A 21,528-nucleotide genomic window follows, 5' to 3' on the forward strand; every position below is an offset into this window, starting at 1 on the left:
AAACCAGCCCCCATGCAGATGGAATTAAGAATTCCATAACCCAATAAATCTGCCTTCCTCCTAGTACAGAAACTGCATTAACTATTCAAAGAATTCTTAATGATTTCCCATTATTGATATATAAAGCCTTTTTAGAAAGTATAGTGAATTTGATCTGCAATAAATGCTTATTAAAAATTCAGAACCTTTGGGGCACCTGGGTGGCTCAGTTGGTTAAGCGTCTGACTCTCAATTTCGGCTAAGGTCATGATTTCATGGTTTGTGAATTTAAGCCCCAGGTCAGGCTCTGTACTGACAGTACGGAGCCTACTTGGGATTCTCTCTCTCCCTCTCTCTCTCTGCCTCTCCTCTGCTTGTGCTCTCCCAAAATAAATAAAATTAAAAAAAAATTCAGAACTTTTGTTTAAGCAAAACAATGTATGTGGACTAGAAGTAAAATCTTTGTAGAAGAAATCCTTGAGTCAGGGCGGGGCGCCTGGGTGGCTCAGTCCGGTTAGGTGTCCAACTTCAGTTCAGGTCATGATCTCACTGTACGGGGGTTCAAGCTCCGTGTTGGGCTCTGTGCTGACAGCTCAGAGCCTGGAGCCTGCTTCAGATACTATGTCTCCCTCTCTCTCTGCCCCTCCCCCGCCCTCTCAAAAATAAACATTAAAAAGAAAAAACTTCTGAAGAAATCCTTGAGAAATCTGGTTTTTTCTTCAAATGAGACTGTGTTAAAAATGAATAAAACGGGGCACCTGGGTGGCTCAGCCAGTTAAGTATCTGACTATTGGTTTTGGCCCAGGTCATGATCTCAGGGTTCCTGAGTTCGAGCCTCACGTCAGGCTCTGCACTTACAGTGCGGAGCCTGCTTGGGATTCTCTCTTCCTCTCTCTCTGTCCCTCCCCCATTCATGCTCTCTGACTTGCTCTAAATAAATAAACTTTAAAAAAGTGAATAAAACATACATTCCTCTGTGGGATCTGTAGCTGAAGTGGAGATATTAGAGTAAATGTCACAAGAAAAAGGGGCACTTTGGGCAGGGCCTCCATTCCCTTCACTCCCACCTCTTCCCTTTCCACGCTTCTAAATGTCTCATGTTGTTTTCATGGGTGGTTTGGCAGCTTTGCGTGGGTTTTAGCCTTCAGGCATCAATTACTTTGTACTTTAGGTTTCTGGATTGAGACGTTTGTGGAGGAAAGGGATGAAGGAGACTCAAAGGGTAATTGCTACTTAATGGCCAAAAAAAGTGAAAAATCGCAAAAAGAGTGCCGTTAGCCTCTGCTCATCCTTCCTCTAAGCAAATAGCACCCACCACACTTCATCATGCAACATGACCGTGTGGCCTCCGTGTGACCAGGGGCAAAAGACAGGACTTCCTATTTAAGGCTCATTTGCTGTAGAGTGTGTGGCACAACAGACTGATGAAGTATTGCTTCTCCAAATGGAAAGAGCGTTGTAAAAACAGAATTCTTCTTAATGGTACTGGGAATCTGGAGACCACATTCTGTAACAACTAAATTTGGTTTTGATCAGTGTCTTCATTATTGGCTGAGAGAGGACAAAGGCCCCTAATTTTTGCCATCTGTTTTCTGCAGCTATTGAGACACAAACATTCAGCCCACTTGAGTGCCTTTTTATCCGCTTTTCCCTGGGTGACCTCTGATTGGCCACGCTAAATAAGGGGGGTAGCCAAGAAATGCTAGCACTTCATTAGAGATTCACTTTTATAATCTTCTCCTTTGACTACAATGGCAATTATTTTGCCTTTCATAAGCAGAGTCCAATGCATGGAGTAAGTGAAGGAAACCCTGGATGGATGCTGACCAGGAAAGGGGAGAAAGCTGGCCCAAATTTGCAAGGAAACAATTCACTCACCAACATTGACAAGATGACTATGCACAGTGGTAGCCTGTGCTGTTGCTAAGGCAAACTGTACCACTGATTTTGAATTACAAAAAAACTTCCAGTTATAAAATAATTCACAGAGATGAAAAATTCAGCAAAAAAGTATCTGGCTGACCCCAAGCTCCCCTTCTTTTGAGTATCCTGCAAGTTCCTGCCTTTTTTCCCCCTCCGCCCCACTCCTCATGCTTCTAGTTCACTATATGAATTCCCAGAAGAATCGCAACTAAGGCAGCCTGCCCAGCTACAAAGATAGACCTGTACCCTCCCATTGTGTCCAGCAGTTCAGGATACACAGGCAAGCTAACAAGATGCAAATCCCATTCAATGTGGCTAATGCCTTTTTTTTTTTTTTTATCCCTTAGCAAAGACCCAGAGAACTCATTCTTTTAGGCAGTTTTATAATATAGCTTTGACACCACTGTTGAATGTGTAACCCTAATTTAAATAAATCGCATGTGGTTAGCAAAGAGACAGTTCTGTCTTTGTTTAGTCTGAGAGGCCATGTTCATGATTAAAGAGGCCTGATCTCATGTTCTTAAGCGAAGCTCAAAGATATCTATCACTTACCCTCCAGGAAAGCCCCCCTTGTGGGTCATTTTGGTGCTAGCCTGGTCCCTACTAAACTGCTCGGTATTTAGGGAAGAAATGCTATAGGAACAGAGCCATGCGTCAAATAGGAGCCTTGGAATTACGTAGCAAGTGTCACTTTGCCCAGGTTGTATTGAAAGAGGTAAGAACACAACTTTCTCTGCTTAAGGAAACAAATCTCATGTCATGGTGAGGGGCCATCGTGAGTCTCTCAGGAAGCAGAACGACGGAAAAGGGTTCTCCCACAGCGTTAACTATAGTCACTGATTTAAACCAAATCCTGCTTTTCCAGGTGAGGAAATAAGTGAACAGGCGGGAGGAGAATGCACGCTAATGTCTAAAGTTATCACCAAGGCTTGAAATTTTTTCCAAGGCGTATGCTCTGCCTTTTACTAGATTGTACCTTTCAGATCAAAAAGCAGGGGGTTTGTAACATAATACTTGTTCAATAATCCCGCAGGCTGACAGACCGTGCTTGAAAACATCTTTCCTTTCTTCTACCTGCTTGAATAGAATAATCTGAAACAACAATGGGTCTTGTCCTTCACATTTTTGGTCAGATGCCATTTCTCTCTTTTCAGGAGTCTTAATCTGAAAGATTTTCCATTTAGTTTACATCCTGGTCCTCAAAATCATCATCCTTGAGGGTCAGGAATGAGAGTCCTAAAATGCTGGCCCTTACCCTAATGGGAGATAAGCAGGTCAGCAAGACTTCATGCGTCTCTTGATATTTTGGTTTAAATCAGTCACTATACTTAAACTAAACAAGATAGCCCTCAAACAGCAGACATTCTGAAACTTGGAAAACATATGCAATAAGGAGATAGTGATTTAAAAGGCTAATCATCCTCCAAAATTCCACCTGCCTCCAGCATATTTCTACAAACTGCACCACTTCCAGAACTCTGCAGTCTTAGGTTGCTTCCTTTTACTGCAGTGAAGGGAGAAGTAAACTCACATCTACAGCTTGTATCAGAGCACTTTTAAACTTTCATAAGTTAATAAAGATGCTGACAGACACAGTGTTTTTGTTTGACTCAAGGATACATCCTCATCTTCCTGGCCAGCCCCTCTGCCTAAATAAATTTCACCCAGACATCCAGTATGTTAAGAAAAAGAAGAATGTAGTGAAAATTCCAGGGAGAAGGTATTTCTGTTCAAGGATTAAGATGAGATACACAGACAGGATATGCAAAAATAGTCATTTTACACAGGAAAGGGCCAGCATTTGTGTGACAAAATATCTGCCAATGAAAGCTCCGTTTCTGAGGTTGAATTTCCACTAAACTCTGAAAAAACACATAAAAGCTGAGCGGCTAGATAACAGTGGCTCAGTGTCACTAGATTTACCCCCCTTAATTTCCCCTCGACTTGCTTATCTCAAAGGTTGCACTTGTCAGTTCTCCCAAGACCAAATTCTATCCATATCAAAGACCTCCTATTGTCTTCCAGAGAAAATAATGAATTAAACCCACAGACTTGCAGGGGCTTATTTAGATCTTGCAACTGGCAGATCAGTCTTAAGGTCTAAAATATACAAGGGCACAAAAAATAACATTGATAATGGAGTATGATAATACCTCAGCCTTGACTCAAGGCTTTTAAGATAACACTCTCAGGCTTCTCCAACAGACATCCAGGAATATATTTTCTCATAAAACTCAAAAGAAAACTGTCATTGTTCCTACCCGCATCATTAGCAGCAGCATCAAAAGTGTTTCGCCAGTACCTGCCAGCATAAACTTTTAGAGCCTGAACAAATCAAGCTAAAATTGTCTTGGGGTAATTTATAATCCAAGATGGATTTGGTATAAACCAAGCAGTGTCATGGTTAGTGGAGTGGTGAGACGGGAAAGTTCTGATAATGTTATCTCCTCGGGATTGCAGCAGAGCAGTTTCAAAGGTTCCTTGGGCATGACTGTATTACCCAATTGGTTTATCTCCACTGACCAGGCAAATTTCTCACCAAGCAGCATTTGGAGAGTAGTGAATTAAAGCTGCTCTGAAAAGGCCAAGTAAACAGATCACTCCTGAGCCCCAAGGTGAATATCCAGCTCTTTCTAGAGTAATTAGTGGACAGAAATTCAAAGGACAGAATTCAACCGAAGGGCAGAGTCTATGTTGTTAAATCTCAAAAAGACTCCCTATCCCATTTATATTCAGTGTCTTATGAGAAGTTCCTTCCACTTGCATTCCAGTATGAAGCAGAAATAACAAGCTGACCAGACAATCAGGAAACTATGCAAGTCAACATTAAAACGATAATGCAAGAAAAAAAATTCAAGTTGTAGATGCCATGTTTACTTTTGAAAGACACAATGGAATTTCCAATGGAGGCTTTGGTAGGCAGAATTTTCCAGGACAATAAAGACAGGACTTGGGGAAATGAGAGAATACTGATAAGGAACACTGTCATCTAAACAAACTTTTGACACTGAAAGGTAATGATATCCTAGATTCCATGATCCAAAATAGAGTCATGGTATGTCCCTAAAAGGAACAGTGTAAAAAAGGGAGAAAGAAAAGCGAGAGTACAGGGAAAAGACAGTGCACCTATGAGGGTGAGTGAGATCTGGTGGTTAACCTTGCACCTAGTCCTGAATAAGACTGAATAACCTCACCATGAAGACACTTCATTGGTATAGGTGGCCTCGCCCAACTCACTCAGCCAAATCCGTATTTACCTTAAGGGAGGAGAGCAGCAGAGGTTTTCTCGGTTTTGCTTTAATTGATCCTTCATTGCTAAATGTACTTAAATCAGCAGAGGAAGGAAACATAATGTGCGTCTCAAAGAATTCAATCAAATACTTTGCTTCCTTGGTTAAGGTTGTGGTAGTCAAAGTGTTCTGAATCATGCCTGCTCTTTTGTCTCTTTCAGCTGAAGGGCAGGTACTACATCTGCCAAGGATGAAATCAGGTGGAAGTCTGAAACTAGAGGTCAAATAGAGCCGGGAGGTAGTGAACCGAGCACAGTCCTTCCTCCCATCCCTTGGTAAAGGAACCCGGAAATACAAGTTGTCACGCATCAATCGCATAACCACATTCTAAAATATTGATGAAAAAGCTAACCTCCATTTTTATGGGCTAAAAATTGTCTCATGGAAAAAAGCATTGGTGTTCATAGTTCACAAGAACAATGCCTCTTGCCCTGGCGGCTAACCTAATCTTTGGAAGTCTGGAATTCAAAGGGCTTTAAAATTAACTATGTAAAAGGGATTTGAATCTAAAGCTGTCTCTGTTTCCTAATTTAAAGCTGGCGATTTCGGCGGGGTTGGGGGTGGGTGGGTGTGGGGAATTGGAGAAGTAAAGATGCTACCAGTTGCTCTCTGGGGTTGGATTACAGGTGGGACAAATTTGGGGGTCACAGAATCCTTTGGATCTGACAGGCGTTTCATGCGACAAACCTTTCTCCCCACCCAGATTTGTCAGCAGTATGCAATTTTCAACATGGGGCAGGTGTTTTCAAAATAAATAACATCCATCAAAAAGAGCCCCGCAAACCCTCAAAAATCAACAACTCCCTCCTCTAATAAGCGAGAACTGTACTATGAACTTGGGCAGCATGGAAACTAATTAGAAGGAAATCTGTTTGAGCAGATGGTTTTATGAAACGACCAAAATTGAAGAGAGGAAACCCATCTTTTTACATTTATCAAAGCTACTCTTTTAAAAATATCCACTTTTCCCTTCGGTGCAAAACGACTTTACTTCCGAAGCTTTGCGCAAGTACCGCAGGCACTGCAGAGGGGCCCGATCCCGCGGGGGACGTCGGCCAGCCCAGCCTGGGTGCGACGCCGCGTCCAGGCTTAGCACTTCCGCAGCCCGCGCAGACAGCGCCTGCCGCCTCGCGTTCCCACCAGCGCCGGCTCCCGGCGGGTATCTGAGCACCGCTGCCAGGATCCGGAAGCGGATCCGCTGTAAGCTGCCCACACCGCCGTCCGCTCGGACCTGGCCCGGGTCGGAAGGTTCCAGGTGGGCCGAATCGGGCTGCCCCAGCCCCCGCGCTCACTTACTGCCAGTCGGCGACTCGCTCGGCGGAGAAGTGGTGCGCTGGCGGGAGGCGGCGGGCGGCGGCTCCGCCTCCGGCCGGGCTGCGGCCCCCGCCAGGGCCGGGGTTTGCTCGCGCACCGCCCCGGCGGCGGCGGCGGCGGCGGCGGCGGCGCGGGCGACCCAGGCGGGCGCGCTCCCCCGCGCTCGCTCGCGCTGTTCGCAGCCGCGGTCCTGCCTCGGGGCGGTATCTGAAGGAGGGGCCGCTTCACCCGCCGATGTTGCGCGAGCGCCGGGCTGAAGTGTCAGAGACAGACAAGCGTGGGGAAAGCTGCCTCCCCGCTGGGTTCTGGAGGCCCTCAACTCGGTGTCCCCGGTTCCAAGACGCTCTCTGGTTGGTCATTTCCATTCTGTGCTCAGGCGCAGAGCAGAGAGACATCTGTTTTCCATAAGCTCCGAGGCAGAGGCAAATCCTGGATTACGTGTTGCCCAGCCCTCGCAACATTCCCAGACCACGCGCGGCAGCTAATCCCCGCACAAAGAGCAAGAAAACAACACGCAAGTCGGTGCCCGGTTCCAGAAAGATTTCCCAGTGCGATGACTAAAGGCTCTCGCGCCCAGCCTCCGGGGAAGGGCCAATCGCAGCCCAGGAGGGCAGAAAAGGGGGGGTTGGCTGGGTTTGCGGGTCTACTCCGGCAAGCACGTCCTCCTTACCAGTCCTGTAAACACACATGCAAACTCTGTCCCTCCCGGGGAAATGGCTTTAGTTTCATGAGGCTGAAGAACCGAAAAGGGCCCGCCTCCATTACAGGACAGTTTATACTATTACAAGCGATCACAACTCCTGAATGTGAGAGAGGAAGAAATCTCTGCGTTTACTTTGGTAAATTCGGACAATGAGTCGACTACTACACAATCGCGCTGACAATAATGAGAAATTATTGCTTCTTGGGGTCTTATCGTGTATTCTGTAAAACAGGTTGGGGTGGTGTGATAAGGAAAAGATAGGATAAAATAGGCAGAGAGGGAAAGGATAGGACCTGAGGTCCCAGGTTAGGGAAAAACACGTATTTTGGAACAATGCTGGGAATGTCTGCCCGTAGCAAACCTCCTCAAGCGTAAGGTTCCTCTTAAGAATGTAACAGACCCCACCTACTCCCCCTCAGGTTTCCCTCAGGAATTTGACAAAAGACCTAACTAAAAATAAGCAGTAAACCATAAAACGGAGGACCCACAAGGAATGATATGGCCACAGATCACCTCTCATACAATGGAAATGAGCCAATCAGGAATGGACAGACAACCCAGCACTTAGAGTTATCCAGCCAGTAAGGGTAGAACCTGAGAAGGAATGAGGGGGAAGGGCGTGTGTGTGTGTGTGTGTGTGTGTGTGTGTGTGTGTGTGTCTCACCGGGACCTTATAAAACAAGGACCCTTGCCTATAGTCGCAGGCATTCACGTTTGAATGTCCCCTCTCTGTAAAGAGAGGTTTCATACTATTCTTACTTTCTAATCTTATACCCTAATAAACTTTTCCTGCTGCTCATTTTGTGTTCATCTCTTCATTCTTCCAAGCAGTGTATTGAGGTAAAAACCCTGCAACAGTAAGAAGTCTCCCCCTCCCCCCCCCCCCAATTTTCTTTGCTTCCTTCTAGAAACATTTGAGTGTCTTCCATATGCCAGGTGCTAGGCTGAGAATAGAAAGCTGGAAAAAGCCTGCAGTCTCTAAAGTACCTTACTATAGGGGGAGGGGAGAAGGAAGCGGAGGGGGGGTGGGGGAGAGGAAGAGACTATCAATTTCCCCGGCATGGAGAAATTGCTATGATAGAATGTATGCCCTGAAGGTTACAGGAACATAGAAGCATGTTTTCAATCATGCTGGAAATCAAGGAAGGCTTCCCACAGGAGGCTGCATTTGGGTTTTGAAGACTGAGCAGGGATCAGGCAGGATGAAGAGAGGCAGGGGGAAGATAAGAACTTCTGTATGGCTGCAGAAAGCAGGTGAGAGGAACAGAGGTGAGAGATGTGGTTATGGAGGCTCGCAAGGGGTCAGACCACAAAGGTCTCATCTGCTAAGCTCTGGGATTTGACCTTTGAAAGCTATGGGAACCCTTATGTTTCAGAAAGACTGCTGAGAAAGACATATGGAAGGAAGAGAGCCCAGGAAGGGATAGGAAGAAGGTGGAGTTGGGCCGGGATGGATGGGAAGGACTCCAAAGATGGGAGAGAGGCGAAACCTTTAGGATATCATGCCTGGAAACAGGCAGGGGAGTGCAGCTGTGGGCTATCACCCAGGTTCTGACATGCCCACCAGGGTGAATGGAGAGTACCATCTGCCAGGTCAGAGAAATGAGGGAGGAGGAACAAGTGGGAGACAGATGAGTTGAGTTTAGACAAGCTGACTCTGTGGTTTCTGTAGGATATCCAAATGCAAATATCCGAGCAGGCATTCAGCCCCAGGGATCTGTAAGGTATTTGGGGTGTTATGGGCTAGCAATACAAACGAGACAGTTGTCCACCTAGAAGTAAAAGGTAAATAGAGGGATAAAATTCACCTCATTTTCTAGGACTGCCATAACAAAGTACCACAGACTGAGTGGCTTCAACAACTGAAATTTACTGTCTCATGCTTCTGGGGGCTAGATATCCAACAGGACGATGCTCCCTCAGACAGTGTGAAGCAAAGATCTGTTCCGGGACTCTACTTCACTTCTGGTAGTTCCTTGGCTTGTGGCTGCATAACTCCAGTCTTCACATGGCATTGTCCCTGCGTGAGGGTGTCTAAGTTTCCCCCTTTCTGTAAGGACATGTCAGTCATATGACATCATTCTGTCAGGACATCAGTCTGTCAGGACCCACCCTAACATTCTGAGATCAGTGGTGGTTAGGACTTCAATGTATGAATTTCAGGGGGATAATTTAATCTATCACATTCACACTATTTGGATTGAGTTATTAAGAGCAGGATTGGGGGGCACCTGCGTGGCTCAGTCAGTTAAGTGCCCGACTTCGGCTCAGGTATTGATCTCACGGCTCTTGACTTCAAGCCCCACGTTGGGCTCTGGGCTGACTGCTGGGAGCCTGGAGCCTGCTTCAGATTCTGTGTGTCTCTCTCTCTCTGCCCCTCCCCGACTTGTGCTCTCTCTCCCTCTCTCTCTTTCAAAAATAAATAAACATTGAAAAAAAGAGGGCTGAACGTGTTGATGATGAGAAATATCAGCTTTCAGTGCAAAGAGAACAGCTCTGAACGGAAACAGAGAAAACCGATTAGAAAGGTACGTGAGGGATGGCCCACACACATGGAAGAGAAGTGTTTTTAAAAGGACTGATTAACATCGCCAAATGCTTAAAAAGCCAGGAAAGATAAAGCTAGAAATTGCCCATTGCCTTTGGCATTATTGCAGTCGTTGGACCAAATGGTCAGACTGGTAGACGAACATCAAAGGACCCACTTAACTCCAACATCTTATGACCGTAAAACCATTGTCTGAGCAAACCCACTGAGAGAAGCCTGGTATAGTGGACATCTGTTTGAATCATGCCTTCCATGCACAACCCACTTTCTCAGCCTCCCTTGCAGGTAGGACTTGAAACTGTGATGTAGGCTCTGGCAATTGTATGGATAGACGTTAGACTTCAGTTGGGAGGAGGCAGTAGGAGAAAACAGACCCCAAAGAAGCCATTTTCAGTGGTAGAACCTGGTAGAGACATATGGACCCTCAGGGCCAGCAGGGGGCAAAGGTCCACTAGACAGTTTGCAGTGGCCATGGTCACAGCAGAACCAAGGCTCATTCTGGAACCCTCTGGTGGTATAATTTAGGCATTATTCTTTGCTGAGTAGCCTCCAAGCCTGATTCTCTAGATTTCTTGGAGATTCTCTGAGCCACTTAATATTCTTCTTTTTTAGTAGAATAGCTTTATTGAGATAGAATTTACATACTATAAAATTCAGCTATTTAAGTGTACAATTCAGTGGTTTTTAGTATGTTCACAAAGTTGTGCAACCATCACCACCATCTGTTCCAGAGCATTTTCATCACCCCAGAAAGTAATCTCATATAGACAAGTGGTCACTCCCCATTCCACCCTCCTCTAGGTCCCTGGTGACCACTAATTCACTTTCTATTTCTATAGATTTGCTTATTCTGACATTTTATATAAACGGAATCCTAGGGGTGCCTGGGTGGCTCAGTCGGTTGAGCAGCCGACTTCAGCTCACGTCATGATCTCACAGTTCATGAGTTCGAGCCCCACGTCGGGCTCTGTGCTGACAGCTCAGAGTCTGAAGCCTGCTTCGGATTCTGTGTCTCCCTCTGTCTCTGCCCCTCCCCCACTCGAACTTGGTGTCTCTCTCTCAAAAAAAAAATTAAAATAAATAAATAAATGGAATCCTATAATTTGTAGCCTTTTGTGTTTGACTTCTTTCACTTAGCAAATTTTCAAGGATTATCCATATTGCACCATGTACCAGTAATTCATTCCTTTTTATGGCCAAATAATATTCCATGGCACAACCACACCACATTTTGTTTATCCATTCATCATTTGATGGACATGTGGTTTGTTTCCACTCTCCAGCTAGTACGACTATGGCTGCTATGAACATTTGCGTACAATTTTTTGTTTGGACATATATTTTCTTTTCTCTTGGATATATATCTAAGAGTAGAATTATGGGGTCATTTGGAAGTTCTATGTTTAATATTTTGAGGAACTGCCAGACTATTTTCCAAATAAGTTACACCATTTCACATTACCACTAGTAATCTACGAGGGTTCCGATTTCCTAGTGGGTGTGAAGTGGTATTCATTGTGGTTTAGATTGCATTTCCCTAATGACTGATAATGTCCCGTATCTTTTCGTGTATTTATTGGCCATTTGTGTATCTTTTTTGAGGATATATCCATGAAAATCTTTTGCACATGTTTAAAAAAAATAATTTTAAAAATTGTAGTTAGGGGCGCCTGGGTGGCTCAGTCGGTTGAGCGTCTGACTTCGGCTCAGGTCATGATCTCGAGGTCTGTGAGTTCAAGCCCCGCATCAGGCTCTGTGCTGACAGCTCAGAGCCTGGAGCCTGTTTCGGATTCTGTGTCTCCCTCTCTCTCTCTGCCCCTCCCCTGTTCATGCTCTGTCTCTGTCTCAAAAATAAATAAAACATTAAAAAAAATTTTTTTTTAAATTGTAGTTAAATATACATAACATAGAATTTACCATTTTAACCATCTTTCTGTGTGCAGTGACATTACATAATTCACATTGTTGCATAACCATCATTCTTTCCCCATTTTTAATTGTCTTTTAAAATTTATTTTTTGGGGCACCTGGGTGGCTCAGTCAGTTAAGCATCCGACTTTGGCTCAGATCATGATCTCGCAATTCATGGGTTTGAGCCCTGTGTCGTGCTTGGTGCTGACAGTTCAGAGCCTGGAGCCTGCTTCGGATTCTGTGTCTCCCTCTCTCTGTCCCTCCCTCGCTCGCACTCTGTCTCTCTCTCTCTCCCTCAAAAATAAATAAACATTAAACAATTTTTTAAAATGTATCTTTTATTATCGAACTTTAATATTCTGGATTCAAGTCCCTAATCTGATATATGATTTGAAAATATTTTTTTTTATTCCGTAGGTTGTCCTTTCACTTTCTTGATAATATCCTAATGTTTTTTAATAAGCTCCTTTTATGGTCAAACTAACTAGAGTAGTTTCTGTTGTCAGTAGCTAAGAACAGTGGCAGATGCAGTGAGTTCTATTAAATACAGTCCTTTCCTATTTTTTTTCTCAACTTTTTTTTTAATTTTTTTTAATTTATTTTTTTTATTTTTGGGACAAAGAGAGACAGAGCATGAAGGGGGGAGGGGCAGAGAGAGAGGGAGACACAGAATCGGAAACAGGCTCCAGCCTCTGAGCCATCAGCCCAGAGCCCGACGCGGGGCTCGAACTCACGGACCGCGAGATCGTGACCTGGCTGAAGTCAGGCGCTTAACCGACTGCGCCACCCAGGCGCCCCTACTATTTTTTTTCTATAACCATCTCCCTCATTTCACATCTTGTATCCAATATTGCCTTCAAATTTTGGGTGTTTTTGTTTTTTCCTAGAGCCTTTCTTATTCTATGTGAATCCCACCCATCCACATTTTACATTTCCAAGGCACAGACCCAAAGTATCAATGGCCACCACTAACATACGCATAGCTACTAGCAGCCCTCCCAACGATTCCCACCTCTCTCCAGTACTGACTCAGAATCTTGGGAGTCTTGGGCAACGTCCTCCTTGTCTCCAGACCTCTCCCACTCTACCCCTGCCTCTCTGTTACACTGCCATCACCACGTGGGATCTTATGAATGAGATCAGTGTCCTATTTAATCTTTACATCATCCTCAGTGTCTGGGACAAGGCTTTGCAAAAACTTGGAGCACAATGTGTTAAATTGAATTGAATCTTGTGACTTATTTCCTTATTTTTTATTCTAAAATATTTATGCAATCCTTGATTTTAAACTCTTCTCTTAACGGCCACATTTGGAGGATTAGGGCCTAAAATTGGGTGCAGAACAAATTTATGGTGGTGTTCAATTTATGACTGGAAGAATGGAATTCTTTTGGGAATTAATCTTCAGGAGTTTATGAAAGGTGAAGCTGACAGAGAAAGTTCTCAGGACCCAGAGAGGAGCAAAAGACTATTATTGGGGGTATCACAAGTCTAAGGTGAACGCATTTCCTGGCAGATTTTTGTGGTAGATTAGGCTTCATGACTGCCACTGCTCAATTCTTTGAGTCTTCTTCGTTTTGTAGGCTTTCTTATCCCACCTCCTTGCTCCTGCACCTGTACATCAACCTGAAACTGTTCAGAGTAGGGGCTAACCAAAAGGCACCTGTTTGAAATAGCTGGAAAGGGCCTGTGTTCATTCAGTCATAAATCCAACTGATGTTTACTGAGCACACACACTTTATGCAAGGCACCTCTCTGGACACAAAAAGAAACGAGATTCATTTCCTGTAATAAGAAGTTGGATGGTGAATAGGGGGTGAAGACAAACACAATTAACTATAATCCAAAGCAGAATTAAAGAGGCACTGGGGCGCCTGGGTGGCTCAGTCGGTTAAGCAACCAACTCTTGCTTTCCGCTCAGGTCATGATCTCACAGCTTGTGGGATCAAGCCCCGCTTGGGTTCTGTGCTGTCAGCTTGGGATTCTCTCTCTCCCTCGCTCTCTGCCCCTTCCCCAACTCGCATGTGTGCAAGCACACATGTGCATGCTCTCTGTCTCTCTCTCTCTCAAAATAAATCAGTAAGTATTAAAAAAAAAAAGCATAAAATACTGTCTTGAGGATTCATGGGAAGAAGAACTCACCCACTTTTTCAAGGAGTAGGAGTGGCTTTATGGAAAAGGTAGAGAGAGCTAGGCTTTGCTTATAAACTTAGGACCTCTAAGCCTGATCTCTGTTCCCCAGTAGCTCCCACACTAGTGGGGAAGAAAATCACATGTACAAGCAGCTGTAATTCAAGACCATATGTGATAAAACGGATTTGGAAGTCACAGAAAAGTGAGAGATCATTTCCTACTAGAGTAACCATACCTTATGGAATGGTAGGCTTGGGCCCTAAGAGATGAAATGGATTTATTAAAATGCATATTTCAGATAAAAAGCAATTCGATGCTCTAGAAAATTTGGAAAACTCAGAAAAGCATTCAGAATAAAATAGAAATCTATCTGTAGATAAATACAGATAAATACATTGTAAGACATACAATATGCTTAATATATATTTGAATATGAATAGAATTAGTAAATGACATTACCATTTATTGCCCCCCTTTTATTCCCTTTTGCTTTTTTTACTATATATATAAATTTTAGAAACTGTTTTTATTTATTTATTTACTTATGTATTTATTTTTTAATGTTATTTTTATTTTTGAGAGAGAGAAAGAGCATGAGCAGGGGAGGGGCAGAGAGAGACGGAGACATAGAATCTGAAGCAGGTGCCAGGCTCTGAGCTGTCAGCACACAGCCTGATGCGGGCTTGAACTCACTAACTGCAAGATCATGACCTGAGCTGAAGCTGGACACTTAACCGACTGAGCCACCCAGGTGCCCTGAGAAATTGTTTTTAAAAAACACATCTTATAGGGGCGCCTGACTGGCTCAGTCAGTGGAGCATGTGACTCTCGATCTTGGGGTTGTGGGTTTTAGCCCCACATTGGGTATAGATATTACTTAAAAATAAAATATTTAGGGGCACTTGGGTGGCTCAGTCCATTAAGTGACAGACTCTTAATTTTGGCTCAGGTCATGATCTCACAGTTTGTGAGACAGAGCCCCATGTAGGGCTCTGAGCTGACAGGTGTGGAGCCTGCTTGGGATTCTCTCTCTCTCTCTCTCTCTCTCTCTCTCTCTCTCTCTCTCTCTGCCCCTCCTCTGCTCATTCTCTCTCTCCCTCTCAAAATAAATAAACATTAAAAATAACAAAATAAAATCTTAGAAAATAAAAAGAAAATTAAAAAATAAAAATTTAAAAAGAACATATCCTATAAAATTCATTTTATATCAGTAAAATGATTAGAAAACACATTTTTAAACAACTGAGAGTATGCCACTGATATATCATTCGTGCCATCAGTTTCCACAGTGTTCACATTTAGACTGTTTCTAAACTTACAACTATTATAAATAAAACTTCAATGAAATTGCTAAATGCAAACCTTTGTCCACATCTCTATATTTTCAGGATAGACTCCTGTAAGTGGAATTATCAAGTCAAGGTATATTAACATTTCTAGTGCTCACAATAGAGTAAAACACTGCACAATTACTTTCTTGAAAAGTTATACCAATTTACATTCCCATTAGCAATGTATGAAATCGAAATACACACCTTCACCAACAGTGTTACTTTAAAATATTTACTAATTCAATAAAGAGAAAATAGTAAGTCATTGTTTTTAATTTTGTATTTATTTGTTAATATAGTATTATATGTCAATTATACTTCAATTAAAAAGAAAAAATTTTAATTTATATTTATTTGATCACTAGTGATGTGAAACATTTTAAATATGATCATTTCATTAATATTTCCTTTAAGTTTCCACTTCATGTTCTTTGCCTATTTTAGGGGGGAACTTGGAGAGAATCTGCAATTCTCTCAACAATCTCGGCTTTCCCATGCTTATCACTGTGTAAGCATCTGCCATGGTAAGTGTGATCTCATTCATTCACTTTCCTCTCTCTCTCTCTCTCTCTTTCCCTCCCTCTGCCCCATCTCTCCTCCCTGATACCACCCCTCCAAGACAGCCCCTAAACATAGCCAACTATTTCATCTGGTGCTCAAAGAAAACGTGGTCTGTTGCAACACTAGAGGACAAACTGGTGGTATGGAGACCATACGTCCAGATTGTCAAGGGCCATTTAGTCACTGAGCCTCTCTTGTTAAGTACTGACTTTAGAACCTAACCTCCCTCTCTGATGTAAGATTAACCCCCACAGCGTTCCTCTATTGATTTCCTAAGTTTCAAGTGAACCGTACATTCCTGCCTTCCTGCTGCCTGTTCCTGCTGGGCCTGGCATGGCTTTTCTTACACTTTCTCTAGACCAAATCCTGCCTGTCACTGATTATGAAGCTCAAATAGCCCTTGGCCCTTGGAGGAAAGTCATCTCTTCCTCTGAATCCCATAGCACACTGAATTTCACTTATAGGATTTCTAACATCCCAAATGTTCTGGTTATGGGTACATGCAATTCATCTACTTCCTTACTTTATAAACTCCTTGAAGAGTCTACTTGAGTGGGGTCTATGTCTTGTTTATGTCTGGATTCTCACATACAGTTAGCAGAGACCCAAAAATGTTTTACAAACTTAAAAATTGAATGTCACTTAACAGAAACACTAAGGGAAAGAGGTCTGCTTCGAAAGGGAAAACAAACCTTAATTTTAATTGTATAGACTGTGGTAATATTACAGACTCAATCGTGTCCTCCCTACTCCAAATTCATACATCGAAGCCCTAACCTCCATATTAGGATATTTGGGGATAGGGCCCTCGGGGAAATAATTAAGGTTAAATGAAGTCACAAGGATGGGACTCTAATCCAATAGGATTAGTGTCTTTACAGGAAGAGGAAGGGACACAGAGCTCTTTCCACTCGTGTGCACAGTAAAAAGGCCATGTGAGGACACAACTGCTGTCTTCAAACCTAGACTAGATTCCTCACCAGAACCTGACCATGCAGGTAGCTAGATCTTAGACTTTCAGCTTTCAGAACTCTGAGAAAATAAATTTCTGTTGTTTAAACCACCCAGTCTGTGGCATTTTGTTACGGCGGGCTGAACTGACTAATACAGAGGTATGTTAAGATGTTAGGTAAGATGTTAGGTAGAAATGGAAGAGGAGCTCCTGGGTGGCTCAGTCGGTTAACTGTCCAACTTCAGCTCAGATCATGATCTCGCAGGTTCGTGAGTTTGAGACCCGCATCAGGCTGTGTGCTGACAGCTCAGAGCCTGGAGCCTGCTTCAGATTCTGTGTCCCCCCCTCTCTCTGCTCCTTCCCCACTCACACTCTGTCTCCTCTCCCTCCTCTCTTAAAAATAAACATTAAAGGGGCGCCTGGGTGGCGCAGTCAGTTGAGCGTCCGACTTCAGCCAGGTCACCATCTCGCGGTCCGTGAGTTCGAGCCCCGCGTCGGGCTCTGGGCTGATGGCTCAGAGCCTGGAGCCTGTTTCCGATTCTGTGCCTCCCTCTCTCTCTGACCCTCCCCTGTTCATGCTCTGTCTCTCTCTGTCCCAAAAATAAATAAACGTTGAAAAAAAAATTAAAAAAAAAAAAAAAACATTAAAAAACAGCCTAAACAAAGGAATATTCGTAACCTCATCAAAGAACTCACAGAATCTCACGGTGAGGTCATTTGGGGTGTAGTAAATAAAGGAAGAATTGGGAAGCATGTCTCTTTTTGTCTTGTCATAAAAGGCACAAGATACCCTCTCATTCTGCATCTGCTTAAATCCCCTGTGGCAGGCGAATGAAAACTGATAAAAATTACAACTGGTGTCCAGGGACTAAGAAACTGAATGGGGCTAAACAATTCACTTTAGATCAAATATAAAATCAGCAGAGGGAAATAAGCACTAAAATAATATTTCAAAACAGTTGGGAATCTGACAAGGAAATTGCTACTGGCTTCCATGAGAGTAAGAGCATACTCTCTTACCAAGTTTTCATGATGATATATTGACCTTCTTGAGCTGATGCATTAGCCATGGAAAGATGTTCCTGAGTCTTCAGGGACATTACTCAGCAGGGGCATCAGGCCACATCACAGAACCATGCATGACTTCAAAACCAAGTATTAAGGAAAACCATATTAGAAAGCTGAGACGGAAAGAGAATAATTCTCTCTGGGGTCCTAATCATTGTTCTCAGGTCCTTGCCAAAAACTCACTCATCCTAAATTCTGCATATTTTAAATACCTGTCATGGTTTCGAAGCTTCAAACAAAATCTTACTTGGACAAAACAAAAACAGCAAAAAGAAGCAAAGGGCTTTTTTAGAACCATACTTCTTAGGACTATTGTAATTCAGTGTCTTTTCAATATTTGCATTAGTGATTAGGAAAAAAGAAACCATGAAAATGTTTCCTTAAAAATGTCGTTTTATCCAACATGAGGAGAAAATATGGTGACAATTCATTTTCTTATTCTTTACGATAGATTTCAAAGCATTCTGTGCCTAACATCCAAAATATACATATTTGATACATAGATTCTTGTTTTAAAATTAAACTTTTAATAAGTATAAATTACAAACGGGAAAGTGCACAAGTCCTAAGGCAACAGCTGAATGAATTATCACAAAGGAACCACAACAGGGTGAGCACCATCCAGATCAAGAAATAGAATATTATCAGATGCCCCTTTCCAGATGCAGTTTTGAGCTAGATACATTTTTTCACAAAACTATTATTAACTATAGTAAGTGCCTAGATCAGCCCACAAAAGCTTAAAAGGTTTATGAAAACATTGTCCAGGGGCTAGAGGGCCATCTCCATTCACCAGGGCCTTATCTAACTTCGATTGCTTAATCAATTGCACAGTGTTCATGGGAACACAAATTAGCATAGCCACCCAGTGTTACTGGAAATGAGTTTAAGGGTATGTTTCCAGATCCTTAAAAATATTCATGTGTTAAGGCCCTAGTCGTCCCAGCTTACAATGTTTTCCTCGAAGCAGTATCAGAGGTGTGATCAGAGTAATTGTCCAGACAGCATCATTGTCCAGGGCAGTAGCTCTGGAATAGCTCTATTACTTCCTAACTATGCAATCTGGGACACAATATTGAACCAACTGCTCTGTGCCTTGCTTTCCTCATCTGTTACATGGTAGTAATAGTAGGTTGTTACGAAGAGTTGCATAAAGAGCTTGAAACAGTGCCTGTCACACAGCAAGTTAACATTTGTTAAGAACTATTAGTTATGATTACAAAACCATTCATCATAGCATTATCTATAATAGAAAGAACTTTGAAAGAAGTTAAATGACCGGGAATAGGGGAATGAATGCATACACTCTTGTGCATCCATCCAAAAAAATATAATGCGCCCCTGGGGGTACGGTGTAGGGGGTTAAAACCACAGGCTCTGGAGCCCGAATGCCAGCCTGCCCCTAACCAGCTGTGGGACCTTGGAGAACTTTCTTAACTCTCTGAGCCTCAGTTTCCTCACGTGAAAATAGAGAGTAAGAGTACCTGTCTTGGGAGCGTTAACTGGCTCATAAACATAAAGCACTTAGAACAGTCCCTGATATACAGTCAGCGCCTTAAGCAGTGTTGGTCCTCTCCATGTTAAGTTGAAGTGTTGTAGCCTGATTGCCTGGTGACACATCACAGGCACAAAGCTTTCCAGTCACCCGCTGAGAAAGTACGTGCTCTGGGAGGAGAAGGTGAGTGGAACAAAACCTAAATCCCTCCTGGAATTGATAGAGGGACTTACAGATACAAGCCTAGGCCTGGAGGCTACGTGCACAATTACCACGTGAAGGAACTGGAAAGAGCCGTTCCCTGGGCAGCACCAGAACGCACTGCTTTGACTAAAAGAAAAAAAAAAGAAGTTCCCCAAACAAAAACTCCCACCACCACAGCAACAAATGAGTTGCGGGGGGGCGGGGAGTCAAAATGGTTTTCCTGGGGCGCCTGGGTGGCGCAGTCGGTTAAGCGGCCGACTTCAGCCAGGTCACGATCTCGCGGTCCGTGAGTTCGAGCCCCGCGTCGGGCTCTGGGCTGATGGCTCGGAGCCTGGAGCCTGTTTCCGATTCTGTGTCTCCTTCTCTCTCTGCCCCTCCCCCGTTCATGCTCTGTCTCTCTCTGTCCCAAAAATAAATAAAAATGTTGAAAAAAAACCAAAATGGTTTTCCTAATCTCCAGCCTTCCCACCACTTCTTTTCTTCTCCCTGCCCCTCTTCTCTACTTGCTTTGGGCTTTCCAGGGACTGACGGAGAGGGAATAGAGATTTACAGCCACTCAGGGAGGAGGCCTGCACAGATTCCACAGAAATAACTGGGGGCTGCTCAAAAGTGACCCTCACCCCACTTTTAAAGCTCTCAGTGTGAGTGTGGACACAAGCCGGACATGCTTTCGTCCTAAAGGAGCAGTTTTACACCCAGCTTTGGAAGTTCACATGTTATTGAGACATTCCTCTGACCCGGTAACCCTGGATTCCTGGATTCCTGGATTCCTGGATTCCTGGATAGGACAAAGGCCAGCAGTCACCAAGCCTTATTCCACCCCCACTTCATGTCCCCTTGCTATCAGCGGGAAGGAAGCTTCCCGCTGGAGGCCAGTGTTCCCTGAATACCCCTGGACAGCAATGGGGAAGGCTGGGCGGCTGCCACTGCCCCATCCAGCCCTCCAGTAACAGCTCCGACAATGACACCCCTTGGTTGCTTACATGCGTTGAGTGTGGGAAGAGAGCTGCTTTGTTCAGGTCTTGTCACTATCTTTCCTTGCCACAGTTCCAACTAGGCTTCTGGGGCTTGTAGAGTCACTGCTACCTTATAGAGTCTTTCCATTTTCATTTTGTAATGGACCAGCATTCATTGATATTTATGCTGTGCCCCTAGCATGCCCAGACCACAGAGAGTCTCCAGAAGACACAATAGTTCTCCTCGCTGAGGGGATAAAGGGGCCACATTTGTAAAAACAAAACAAAACAAAACAAAACAAAAAACACTGATCACCGCTGTGTTTTTGTTGTTAAAAATGCTCATCCAGTTAAGAGTGCAGGTCAGGGATCATCCAGTTAAGAGTGCAGGTCAGGGATCAAATGTCTTGAGAACCTTAGTTCTTGTTGCTTGGTCCCCAGTGGAAGAACCTGTATGTCAGTGACATATTAAATAGATTTAGCTCTTCTGGGTGTCCCTGGAAATGCAATTATTGCCAGTTGCTGGTGAGGCACCTGAGGGCTCTAGAAGGAGCCAGTGTGGCAGATTTCATGGGACTTGTGCCTTTTGCTTAAAGCTCTGTATTTAAAATTAATTCATCCCGGGGCATGTGGATGGCTCAGTCGGTTAAGTATCTGGCTCTTGATTTCGGTTCAGGTCATGATCTCACAGTTCATGACTTCAAGCCCTGAGTTAGACTCTGTGCTGACAGTGCAGAACCTGCTTGGGATTCTCTCTCTGTCCCTCTCTCTCTGCCCCTCCCCGCCCCATAAATAAAATAAAACTTTAAAAAATTACATTAAATTAAATTAAGTCATCCAGAGGTGTCTGGCTAGCTCAGTTGGTAGAACATGTGATTCTTGATCTCAGGGTTGTAAGTTCGAGTCCCATGTTAGGTGCAGAGACTACTTAAAAACAGTATCTTTAAGAATAAAAAGTAAAAAAATAAAATTAAGTCATCCAATGTTGCAACCGGGAAGACCTTGAGAAACTATGATTTGAAGCTAGCTTGGAAAACACACGGTGCTCTTTGTGGCATATAGTTCTGTGGTCAGGCTACAGCTTTAAACTTCAGTTTAAACTGTGTTTTAACCCTCTGGGAAGAGCAGACAGGTTGGGGGAAGGAAGTTCCCAGGCAGTG

General features: G+C 43.6%; 1 protein-coding gene across 8 annotated transcripts in view; it reads right to left on the bottom strand.

Annotated features, from left to right (window-relative positions):
* Nucleotides 1–21,528, bottom strand: part of TRIM2 (tripartite motif containing 2) — a 122,122-nt gene that overhangs the window by 94,047 nt on the left and 6,547 nt on the right. The window contains exon 1 of one of the 8 annotated variants that reach the window (XM_043567229.1): nt 6,489–6,630. The exons of 4 other annotated variants lie outside the window; for them this stretch is intronic. The gene's annotated coding sequence lies outside the window, so the exon portion shown is untranslated. Of the gene's footprint in view, nt 1–6,488; nt 6,631–21,528 lie in introns of those variants that run through there. 3 more of the 8 variants (XM_043567245.1, XM_043567238.1, XM_043567218.1) reach the window with 3 other exon arrangements.

Source organism: Prionailurus bengalensis, chromosome B1 (assembly GCF_016509475.1).
Source record: "Prionailurus bengalensis isolate Pbe53 chromosome B1, Fcat_Pben_1.1_paternal_pri, whole genome shotgun sequence".
Classification (NCBI taxonomy): Eukaryota; Metazoa; Chordata; class Mammalia; order Carnivora; family Felidae; genus Prionailurus; species Prionailurus bengalensis.